This window comes from Bison bison, unplaced genomic scaffold (assembly GCF_000754665.1).
Source record: "Bison bison bison isolate TAMUID 2011002044 unplaced genomic scaffold, Bison_UMD1.0 scf7180017864525, whole genome shotgun sequence".
NCBI classification, from domain to species: domain Eukaryota; kingdom Metazoa; phylum Chordata; class Mammalia; order Artiodactyla; family Bovidae; genus Bison; species Bison bison.
Genome location: NW_011495076.1, coordinates 12,961,232 through 12,974,148, shown reverse-complemented (window position 1 = coordinate 12,974,148; position 12,917 = coordinate 12,961,232). Strand labels below are relative to the sequence as shown.

Sequence of the window (12,917 nt, the reverse complement as noted above, 5' to 3'; positions counted from 1 at the left end):
GTGAAGAACAACAAAAGATCCTCTTGATGAAAGTGAAGGAGGAGAGTGAAAAGTTGGCTTAAAGCTCAACATTCAGAAAATTATGATCATGGCATCTGGTCTCATTCAATCAGTTCAGTTCAGTTGCTCAGTCATGTCCGACTCTTTGTGACCCCACGAATCACAACACGCCATGCTTCCCTGTCCATCACCAACTCCTGAATTTACCCAAACTCATGTCCATCGAGGTGGTGATGCCATCCAACCATCTCATCCTCGGTCATCCCCTTCTCTGCCTGCCCCCAATGAGGTGGCCAAAGTATTGGGAGTTTCAGCCTCAGCAACAGTCCTTCCAATGAACACCCGGGACTGATTTCCTTTAGGATGGATTGGTTGGATCTCCTTGCAGTCCAAGGGACTCTCAAGAGTCTTCTCCAACACCACAGTTCAAAAGCATCAATTCTTCATCACTCAGCTTTCTTCACAGTCCAACTCTCACATCCATACATGACCACAGGAAAAACCATAGCCTTGACTAGACGAACCTTTGTTGGCAAAGTAATGTCTCTGCTTTTGAATATGCTATCTAGGTTGGTCTTAACATTCCTTCCAAGGAGTAAGCGTCTTTTAATTTCATGGCTGCAATCACCATCTGCAGTGATTTTGGAGCCCAAAAAGCAAAGTCTGACACTGCTCCCACTGTTTTCCCATCTATTTCCCATGAAGTGATGGGACCAGATGCCATGATCTTCGTTTTCTGAATGTTGAGCTTTAAGCCAACTTTTTCACTCTCCACTTTCACTTCATCAAGGGGCTTTTGAGTTCCTCTTCTCTTTCCGCCATAAGGGTGGTGTCATCTGCATATCTGAGGTTATTGATATTTTCCTGGCAATCATGTTTCCAGCTTGTGCTTCTTCCAGCCCAGTGTTTCTCATGATGTATTCTGCATATAAGTTAAATAAGCAGGGTGACAATATATAGCCTTGACATACTCTTTTCCTGATTTGGAACAAGTCTGTTGTTCCATGTCCAGTTCTAACTGTTGCTTCCTGACCTACATATAGATTTCCCAAGAGGCAGGTTAGGTGGTCTGGTATTCCCATCTCTTTCAGAGTTTTCCACAGTTTATTGTGATCCACACAGTCAAAGGCTTTGGCATAGTCAATAAAGCAGAAATAGATGTTTTTCTGGAACTCTCTTGCTTTTTCCATGATCCAGCAGATGTTGGCAATTTGATCTCTGGTTCCTCTGCCTTTTCTAAATCCAGCTTGAACATCTGGAAGTTCATGGTTCACGTATTGCTGAAGCCTGGCTTGGAGAATTTTGAGCATTACTTTACTAGCGTGTGAGATGAGTGCAATTGTGCGGTAGTTTGAACATTCTTTGGCATTGCCTTTCTTTGGGATTGGAATGAAAACTGACCTTTTCCAGTCCTGTGGCCACTGCTGAGTTTTCCAAATGTGCTGGCACATTGAATGCAGCACTTTCACAGCATCATCTTTCAGGATTTGAAATAGCTCAACTGGAATTCCATCAACTCCACTAGCTTTGTTTGTAGTGATGCTTTCTAAGGCCCACTTCACTTCACATTCCAGGATGTCTGGCTCTAGGTCAGTGATCACACCATCATGATTATCTTGGTTATGAAGATCTTTTCTGTACAGTTCTTCTGTGTATTCTTGCCACCTCTTCTTAATATCTTCTGCTTCTGTTAGGTGCATACTATTTCTATCCTTTATTGAGCCCATCTTTGCATGAAATGTTCCCTTGGTATCTCTAATTTTCTTGAAGAGATCTCTAGTCTTTCCCATTCTGTTGTTTTCCTCTATTTCTTTGCATTGATCACTGAGGAAGGCTTTCTTAACTCTCCTTGCTGTTCTTTGGAACTCTGCATTCAGATGCTTATATCTTTCCTTTTCTCCTTTGCTTTTCGCTTCTCTTCTTTTCACAGCTATTTGTCAGGCCTCCCCAGACAGCCATTTTGCTTTTTTGCATTTCTTTTCCATGGGGATGGTCTTGATCCCTGTCTCCTGCAATGTCACAAACCTCTGTCCATAGTTCATCAGGCACTCTGTCTGTGAGATCTGGTCCCTTAAATCTGTTTCTCACTTCCACTGTATAGTCATAAGGGATTTGATTTAGGTCATACCTGAATGGTCTATTTAAGTCTGAATTTGGCAATAACGAGTTCATGATCTGAGCCACAGTCAGCTCCCGGTCTTGTTTTTGCTGACTGTATAGAGCTTCTCCATCTTTGGCTGCAAAGGATATAATCAATCTAATTTCGGTGTTGACCATCTGGTGATGCCCATGTGTAGAGTCTTCTCTTGTGTTGTTGGAAGAGGGTGTTTGCTAAGTTCTCTTGGCAAAGCTCTATTAGCCTTTGCCCTGCTTCATTCCGTGTTCCAAGGCCAAATTTGCCTGTTACTCCAGGTGTTTCTTGACTTCCTACTTTTGCATTCCAGTCCCCTATCATGAAAAGGACATCTTTTTTGGGTGTTAGTTCTAAAAGGTCTTGTAGGTCTTCATAGAACTGTTGAACTTCAGCTTCTTCAGTGTTACTGGTTGGGGCACAGACTTGGATTACTGTGAATTCAATATCACGGTTTGCCTTGGAAACGAACAGAGACCATTCTGTCGTTTTTGAGATTGCATCCAAGAACTGCATTTCGGACTCTTTTGTTGACCATGATGGCGACTCCATTTTTCCTAAGGGATTCCTGCCCACAGTAGTAGAGATAATGGTCATCTGAATTAAATTCATCCATTCCAGTCCATTTTAGTTCGCTAATTCCTAGAATGTTGACATTCACTCTTGCCATCTCCTGTTTGACCACTTCCAATTTGCCTTGATTCATGGACCTAACATTCCAGGTTCCTATGCAATATTGCTCTTTACAGCATCAGACCTTGCTTCTATCGCCAGTCACATCCACAGCTGGGTATTGTTTATGCTTTGGCACCATCCCTTCATTTTTTCTGGAGTTATTTTTCCACTGATCTCCAGTAGCATATTGGGCACCTACCTACCTGGGGAGTTCCTCTTTCAGTATCGTATCATTTTGCCTTTTCATACTGTTCATGGGGTTCTCAAGGCAAGAATACAGAAGTGGTTTGCCATTCCCTTCTCCAATGGACCACATTCTGTCAGACCTCTCCACCACAACCCTCCTGTCTTAGGTGGCCCCACACGGCATGGCTTAGTTTCATTGAGTTAGACAAGGCTGTGGTCAGTGTGATCAGATTGGCTAGTTTTCTGTGACTATGGTTTCAGAAAGCAGCCACCACTTGAGAGTACTTCAGAGGAAGCAGATCTTCAGTGGGGAGCTGGTTTCAGTAGAGCAAGTGTTGAAGGAAATGTTGGGACCTTGATGAAGACTAAACATGGGTGAAAGGGGCAGAAACCAAGAGCACCAGTCTGCAACAGCACAGGAGCGGCCAAGAGGAGCTACCCCACATTCAAGGTGAGGGGCAGTGGCCGAGATGAGCTACCCCATGGCCGAAGCCAGGGGCAGTGGCCCAGAAGAGCTACCCCACGTCCAGGGTCGGGGCATCAGCTGAGAGGAGCAACCCCACGTCCAAGGAGCGGTGGTTGCACAGGTGCAGGAGTGCCAAGAGGAGCTACTCCAGGTTCAAAGTCAGGAGGGGTGACTTGTCCAAGGTAAGGAGCAGTGGTTGTGCTTTGCTGGAGCAGCCATGAAGAGATACCCAAGTAAGATGGTAGGTGTTGCGAGAGGGCATCAGAGGGCAGACACACTGAAACCATAATCACAGAAAACTAGCGTATCTGATCACATGGACCACAGCCTTATCTGGTCCCATTACTTCATGGCAAATAGATGGGGAAACAGTGAAACAGTGAGAGACTTTATTTTCTTGGGCTACAAAATCATTGCAGATGGTGACTGCAGCCATCAAATTAAAAGATGCCTGTTCCTTAGAAGAAAAGTTATGACCAACCTAGACAGCATATTAAAAAGCAGGGACATTCCTTTGCCAACAAAGGTCTGTCAAGTCAAAGCTATGGTTTTTCCAGTAGTCATGTATGGGTGTGAGAGTTGGACTCTAAAGAAAGCTGAGCACCAAAGAATTGATGCTTTTGAACTGTGATGTTGGAGAAGACTCTTGACAGTCCGTTGGACTGCAAGGAGATCCAACCAGTCCATCCTGAAGTAAATCAGTCTCGAATATTCGTTGGAAGGACTGATGCTGAAGCTAAAACTCCAATACTTCGGCCACCTGATGGGAAGAACTGAGTCATTTGAAAAGACCCTGATGCTGGAAAAGATTGAAGGCAAGAGGAGAAGGGGACGACAGAGGATGAGATGGTTGGATGGCACCGATTCAATGGAGAGCTTGAGTAAACTCTGGGTGTTGGTGATGGACAGGGAGGCCTGGCGTGCTGCAGTCCATGGGGTCGCTGAGTTGGACACAACTGAGTGACTGAACTGAACTGATAGAACCAGAGAAGAAAAGTTTTCTACATCTGCTTATTGAGTCAGGGGGCGGTGTATGAGAGCATGCAGTCAGAAGGGGGGATTTCTTTGACTAACAGAAAGACTAGAGGAAACATCAGAATCCAGATTAGAGAGGTGAAAGAATTACCTCACACAGCCTATTGTTCTGTGACCAGCTACAGAGGGGTCTCTGAAGCCTCCGGTTGCTGCCATGTCATGGACCCCTATTGAGGGTAAGGATTCCAATGAACTCATTCCTGCCTACATTGTCATGTGCCATGCATAAAGTCCAAATCTGTTCCACCAGCCACAGTTAACTGAAGCAAGGATTAAGGGCCCTTTGGAAATAGATTATCATTTCCCAAGAAAATGCACATAGGGACAGACTTTCATTTTGGCCTATAATTCCAGAGGGTTTGTGAATCCCCAAAGCCTCAGGTCAAAAATCCCTAATACTGAAGAAACTGACCAAAGAAGTGAAATATGGGGAACCAGTTCTAGTTGCGGAACCTCCCAGTGAGAAGCTGAAAGCTGACTCGTATTGTGCAAGAGGAGTGAAGACAAGACACATTACTTCTCTGCCCTTTGATTATAGGAAAGAAGACTATTGTGCTTCCTCATTCCAACACTGAGGCCCTGGGACCAGGAGGAACTGTGCAGCTAATGAGGAAATTTCCCATCTTACCCTAAGTTCTCACATATTCTGACAATAAAATCTCATTACTGAAGGTGATATGCTACATATAGGATTCCTTCTTCTGACCTTGAAAAGCCCAACTAATACACCTACTCAGATGGGAGTTGGGATGCCCCAATAGGATTACTCAACTGCCTGGCTTCTCTCCTCCCATTGCTTTCCTATAGCAAGCTAAGATGCGACCACCCCACATGCTAGCCCTTATCCTTGATACTGATTGTCTTTATTGTTTGATTCTTATTGAGGGATTAGAAGAAAGTTTCTGGGTAGTTGAACTTCAAAATGAGTAATCTGGGAACTCGGAAAACAAGTGCTAACAAAAATTGCTCAATGAACGCCTCTGAGGGTGGGGAATTGTTCCTCAACTAAAACTTGGACAGGCTCCTAGAGTTTTTGAGCTGGCCTTTAGTGCAGTGTTTTTGAAAAGAGTATTAGTCAAGATGAGTCACAACCAAAGTCACCAGGTCACAGGAATCAGAAATATCATGAAAGTCCATAGAGATATGATCTAAGGCATTTATGACACCACCTCTCCCACCCTGGCAACACACACTTTCACATACACTGGCATAAACCACCCTCACCTACAGAGCAGAGACTTATGTCCTCATATGTAACACTAAGATGGAATGAGGGCTGCTAATTGTTCAAATCAAAAGGGAGACTCAGTAAAGAGGCCTTAAGTAGAGTCTTAAAGAAAATGGATCATCACTTTTCTAGAATGAATTAAGGCAGGGAATTAGATAAGACTCATTTCTCATTTCTGGAATTGATAATTTTGAGGAAATTTTCAAGAAAGGGTTAAGGGAAGGCCAAGCGGTTTTCTCAGCTAGATTATGAGACAATATTCTGTCTATGGAAAGAAATACGTTATCTGATAAGTAACATGACATAACCTGCAATTGCTTGGGTAGAAAATTCTGTAGCTGCAGCTACAGGTTATCTAATGTCACTTGGTTGACAAGCTCAGTCTCCCTAGTCACTGCTGTGGTGTTCCACTGGTCTCCTGAGAATCCTAGCTCTTCTGCTTCCTTGACCGCCCAGGATACAAGGTCAATGGTTTTCAGTTGGCTGCACATTAGAATCACCTGAGGAGCCTTTTAGCTATCAACAACCTAACTCCATTCTCCCAAGATTCTTCTTTAATTGGTTTGAAACAGGCTTTGTCTCAGTGTTTCCTCAAATTCTCCAGATTTTTTTTTCATGTTCATCCAGTTTTCACAACCACCACCCTGATAATTATCATTCTCTTAGTTCAAGCTATACAAAAAAATACCACAACAGAAATTTATTTCTTACATATCGAGAGGCTGGGAAGTCTAAGATAAGGTGCCAGCAGATCTGGGGTCTGGCAAGAGCTGCCTTCTGGTTCATACACAGCCCTCTTCTCACCGCATCCTCATCAGAAAAGGACCAGAGAGCATTCTGGGATCTTGTTTATATGGGTACTAAGTCTCTTCATGAAGGCTCCACCCTCATGACCTCATCACCTCCCAAAGGCTCCACCTCCTAATAGCATCACATTGAGATTAGAGTTGCAACATATGAATTTATGGGGACACAAACATTCAGATCATAGCAATCATTTTTACCTTAAAGGATAGTGTGTTTTTTAAACTTTAATGTGAATAAGAGTCACCTGAAAGATTTGTTAAAACAGTTTCCTGGGCCAGTGATTCTAATTCAGTAGGTTGGGGAAGTGGAACATGAATGTCTAACAAGCTTATAGTTAATGTATGATGCTACGGGCCTCAGGCCCACATTCTGAGAAACAGTGGTCTAGTTCTTTCAGGTTACCATCTCTGTGAAGAAATGGGGGCTTCCCTGATGGTTCAGTCTGTAAAGAATCTGCCTGCAATAAAGGAGACTGCCTGTAGCACAGGAGACCTGGCTTTGATCCCTGGGTCTGGAAGATCCCCTGGAGAAGGAAATGGCAGCCCACTCCACTATTCTTGCCTGGGAAATCCTACAGACAGAGAAGCCCGGTGGGCTATAGTCCATGGGGTCACAAACAGTCAGACACAACTTAGCGACTAAACCACAACATCTCTGTGGAGACAGTTCCGATAGCTTTGCGGGGACTGGGTTTTTGAGCTCTCGGAAGGACAGAACTTTTTGCAATCCTGGTCAGATCCACCGGGTACTCACATGGGGGGACCAAACAGCAAAGGCTCTTTCATTCTCTCTCCTCAGAACTGATTTCCCTGTTTGCGGAGGGAAGCTAGACTTTGAATTGTGCATTAACTTGGTATTTAAAATATTTATTAAACTCCTATTATGAATAATGCACCCATGCTTGGCACTGGAAGATAGAACAGGGTGTTCTTGTCATGGCAAAGTTAACTACCAGCCCCAAAGTGATTTTCTCCATGTCTTAAGATCAACAGGAAGTCTGGGAGGTTATTTCAGAGTTCTCCACACAGAAATGCAGATTAGGCTTCAACAGGAAGTTGGATATACCCTCACAGAACCCTGCTTACAGCAACTCAAAATTTGCCCGTATGTTCTCCCTTTGAGACAAAAAGTAGGTACCATCATCCAAAGCAGACTCTAAGGATGGCAGATGGAAATACTGTTGATATGCAAGTATCTTCCAGCCATTGGTAAGGATTTCTCATACCCTTTTCTTACTGAATAAATGTTTTAGGCCAATCTTCCCTCAAAGTGTCAATGGCGTAAGGAAATGGGTCTGCACAACCAAATAAAGTGGGAAATATAGCACATGATATTCTACTCTTAATTGAAAATGCACTTTGCATGTTAAAAGCTTTGTTAAGTTCTTTAGTAACTAGTGTTAAATAACCCGCCTGCCAATGCAGGAGACATAAAAGACATGGGTTCGATCCCTGGGTCAGGAAGATCCCCAGGAGGAGGGCATGGCAACCCATTCCAATATTCCTGAATGGAGAATCCCATGGACAGAGGAGCCTTGTGGGCCAATTCCAAAGGGTCGCAGAGTCAGATATGACTGAAGTGACTTCGCACATACAACATCCCCTTAAACAGACTGAGAAACTATGGATACAAGTCCATCCAAGGCCCTTGTTAGTACCTTTGAAGACTCTGGGTTATAGTAGGTAGTTCTGTGTTAATGAGTGAGTGAGTGAGGGAAAGTCACTCAGTGGTATCCGACTCTTTGCGACCCCAAGGACTATACAGTCCGTGGAATTCTCCAGGCCAGAATACTGAAGTGGGTAGCCTTTCCCTTCTCCAGGGAATCTTCCCAACCCAGGGATTGAACCCAGGTCTCCAGCATTGCAGGCGGATTCTTTACCAGCTGAGCCACAAGGGGAGCCCTCAGGGTTAGTAAAGACTATCACAAATCAGTAATATAGCCACAAGTCTGATCTCGGTAGTGCTAGAAAACATGAGCTTTTTCCTGCTGTGAGCATTCTGTTTTTCTGAAGAGATTTTCAGCAGTTTGGGACTTAGTGGGAAGGAAATGCAGGGCTGGTAAGCTCCCTAAAGTGGAAACTGTAACTAGAAAGTGATTCTCTCTTTCTGTGGTAAACTGTCAGCTGACTTCTCTCTGATTAGAAATGAATCTAAACTTCCAATGGCTCATAATCCAGTCAGATGTGATTTTTGGAAAGACTTGTAACCTCTGAGCCTCACAGAATTATGAACCTCATCCACAGAGATTGTGTGAGGAACAAAATAAGAACTGTCTATGAACAGCACCTGGCACAAATTCAGTGGGAAAATAAGAGTTAACTGAGGGAATAAAGATCAGAAAAGCTGAAAACCGCAGGAATTAGCATTCAGCTGGAGGACACCTTCTGGAATAGGCAGGTGATGAACTTGTGGACCTGCTCTCAGGGAAACAAAAAGGTACTGGTAAAAATGATCAAACAACCATTTAAAGTCTCTGGACTAATGGTATACAGCAAATGAAGAAACATTTATTCAAGAAAATATAATCAGTCTATTAAGAACAACAAAAGTCCATAGCTATTCAGCCATAACTTGCTCCCATATCCCTTCCTGAGCTTGGTATGACAGAAGCTGTACTCTGGCATGTTGCAGTCAAGAAGCTGGGGTTCCCTTTCCCCCCAGTTCACAGCCTAGGCCTGCAGTATGGCCCACATACCCAGAGGTGTGGGCCAGCACCATTTCACACTCTGCCAGCCTGCAGGTCTGTGTCACAGAGGCTAAATTTGAGATGAGGGCAATGGAGAGGTCAGGGGGCACCCTGCTCCCCACCCCGCATGGTGCCCATTCTAGAGCAGAGGATCTTCCCAGATGTGGCAGCCTAGAACCCTCTGGCCCTGAGAGCTCTCCCACTAGCTATTTCAAAGGGCAGAGGTTCTTAATCAGGCAAGGCAAGCTTAGAAGACCAGACTGAGCTCGATAACTTGCTATAAAGCTGGGTCAGTAGGAAACTGCTTGCCCCTAGCTCTGGAGCAGTGACTCAGAGACTTAGCCGAAATGGAGAGGCCACATCACCAAGACAGAACTCTCCCCAAAGGAACAGAAGCTTTGGGAACAGAAGCTCAAGCCTGAAGGCATTTTCAGAAACATCGAAGATTTAGGTGGGAAGCCAATGAGAGCAGCTTGGTAGCTCCTTAAGAACAATGAAGTAGGCAGACTAGTTTACCAGAGAGAACCAGGAAAAAAAAAAAGACAGCAAAGAAAAACCAAAGGAACCTAAACGTATCTCCAGCAGGCAGCATAATCACACAGCCAGGAATTATTCCAAGTGACTGTAAAGCAAAGAAATGTGCCTGCACCTATCTTCTGGAATATACCCTAATATGAGGAGGAAAAAAAAAATAAATAAAACTGCAAGGGATAAATAGGAAAAGGAAATTAAAAGTAGTGCTGGTGTGTCTGTGTGCGTGCTCAGTTGCGACCAACTCTGTGACCCCATGGACTGCAGCCCACCAGGCTCCTCTGTCCATGGGATTTTCCAGGCAAGAATAGTGGAGTGGGGTTCCATTTCCTACTCCTGGGGATATTCCCCACCCTAGGATCAAACCCACGTCTCTTGCATCTCCAGCACTGGCAGATGGATTCTTTACCACTGTGCCACCTGGTACTATTATTTTGAAATGGTGAGCCAGAGAATAATTATGTAATACCTTAATTTTTTTTATCACTGCTAGTGTTTTTGAGAAACGGGATTCTGGCACGGTAGAAACAAAATGTAAACAGAAGATAAAAGAAAGGTAAGTAAAAACCCTACAGTCCTGAAATTGGATGGGAAATAGCAGTATGACCTTATAACATATTTTCATTACAGAAGATATAGAAACAGAGACACAGACATAAACATAGAAAGAGAAACCGAAGTATACAGAGATGTACTTTTTTGCTCAGTTCAACTTCATTACGTATTTTATCTGTATCTATTTCTTAGCTCAACCCACTGAAAGAACCAATCCAGTGACCAATTCTATAGCAAGGAGAAACTCTAGTGACCAAATTTTGGTCTTCAAATACCATTTCCTACTGAAAGGAACCTGGGTTTCTGAAGAACTGGTGAGTCCCATGTCTGCAAGTGAGCTTAGAACATGTACAAGTAAGCTGAAGATAGCTCATCACAGCAAAATGCAAGAAAACTATCATACCAATTGTTGTTCAGTCACTAAATCATGTCCGACTCTTTGCAACCGCAAACTGCACCACGCCACGCTCCTCTGTCCTTCACTACCTCCCAGAGTTCACGCTAACTCATGTCCATTGAGCCTGTGAAGCCATCCAACCATCTCATCCTCCGTCACCCGCTTCTTATCCTGCCCTCAATCTTTTCCAGCATCAGGGTCTTTTCCAGTGAGTTGGCTCTTCACATCAGGTGGCTGAAATTTGGAGCTTCAGCTTCAGCATCAGTCATTCCAATGAATATTCAGGGCTGATTTCCTTTAGGACTGACTGGTTTGATCTCCTTGTTGTCCAGGGGAAGAGTCTTCTCCAGTACCACAATTCAAAAGCATCAATTCTTTGGCACTCAGTCTTCTTTACGGTCCAACTCACATATATACATGACTGCTGGAAAAACCACAGCTTTGACTTTACAAACCTTTGTTGGCAAAATGATGTCTCTGTTGACTAGGTTTGTCATAGCTTTCGTTCCAAGGAGCAAGGTCTTTTAATTTCATGGCTGCAGTTACAATCTGCAGTGATTTCAGAACCCAAGAAAATAAAATCTATCATTGTTTCCACTTTTTCCCATCTATTTGCCATGAAGTGATGGGACCAGATGCCATGATCTTCATTTCCTGAATGTTGAGTTTCAAACCAGCTTTTTCATTCTCCTCTTTCACCTTCACCAAGAGACTCTTTAGTTCCTCTTTGCTTTCTGCCATTAAAGTAGTATCATCTGCATATCTGTTGTTGATATTTCTCCTGGCAATCTTGATTTCAGCTTATGAGTCACCCAGCTTGGCATTTCACATGATGTACTCTGCATATAAGTTAAATAAGCAGGATGACAATATACAGCCTTGACGTACTCCTTTCCCAATTTTGAACCAGTCTGTTGTTCCATGTCCGGTTTTAACTATTGCTTCCCATCCTGTATACAGGTTCTTAGCAGACAGGTAATGTGATCCGGTATTCCCATCTCTTGAAGAATTTTCCACAGTTTATTGTGATCCACATAGTCAAAGGCTTTAGCATAGTCAATGAGACAGAAGTAGTTTTTTTTTTTTTAATTCCCTTGCTTTTTCTATGATCCAGCAGATGTTGGCAATTTGATCTCTGGTTCCTCTGCCTTTTCTAAATCCAGCTTGTGCTTCTGGCAGTCCTTGGTTCACATACTGCTGAAGCCTAGCTTGAAGGATTTTTAGCATAATCTTGCTAGCATGTGAAATGAGTGCAATTGTGTGGTAGTTTGAACATTCTCTGACATTGCCTATCTTTGGGATTGAAATGAAAACTGACTTTTTTCAGTCCTGTGGTCACTCCTGAGTCCTTTTTGGAGGTTACCAGTAGCCTTACCATAGAGCCTGTAGACTCCAGGATGGAATCACCTCAGGCCAAACAGCAAACAGAGAGGGAGCACAGCCCCACCCATCAGCTGACAATCAGATTAAAGATTTACTGAGCATGGCCCTGCCCACCAGAGCAAGAACCAATTTTCCCCACAGCCAGTCTCTCCCATCAAGAAGCAAGATCCATAATCCCACAGCCTCCAAAAGGAAAACCATAATCACAGAAAGCTAATCAAACTGATCACATGGATCACAGCCTTGTGTAACTTAAGGAATCTACTAGCCATGCCATGCAGGGGACCCAAGATCAGTGGGTCATGGTGGAGAGTTCAGACAAAACGTGGTCCACTGGACAAGGAATGGCAAACCACTTAATTCTTGCCTCAAAAACCTCAGTAAGTAAGTAGTAAAGTTGCTCAGTCAGTCATGTCCAACTCTTTGCGACCCCATGGACAGTAGCCAACCAGGCTCCTCCGTCCATGGGATTTTCCAGGCAAGAATACTGGAGTGGGTTGCCATTTCCTTCTCCAGGGTATTTTCCCAACCCAGGGATTGAACCTGGGTCTCCTGCATTGTAGGCAGACGCTTTACCATCTGAGCCATCAGGAAGTATGAACAGTATAAAAGGCAAAAAGTTATGACACCAAAAGATGAGCCTCCCAAGTAGGAAGATGTCCAATATGCTACTGGGGAAGAGAGGCAAAATAGCTCCAGAAAGAATGAAGAGGCTGGGCCAAAGTGGAAATGTCTCTCAGCTGTGGATGTGTCTCATGATGAAAGTAAAGTCTAGTGCTATTAAGAACAATATTTAATAGGAACCTGGAATGTTAGGTCCATAAATCAAAATAAATT

General features: G+C 43.7%; 1 non-coding gene across 1 annotated transcript; it reads right to left on the bottom strand.

Annotated features, from left to right (window-relative positions):
- Positions 1-12,601: 12,601 nt before the first annotated feature.
- TRNAC-ACA lies at positions 12,602-12,674 on the bottom strand. Its single transcript has one exon. It is a non-coding gene; the product is annotated as a tRNA-Cys (tRNA).
- Positions 12,675-12,917: the final 243 nt, after the last annotated feature.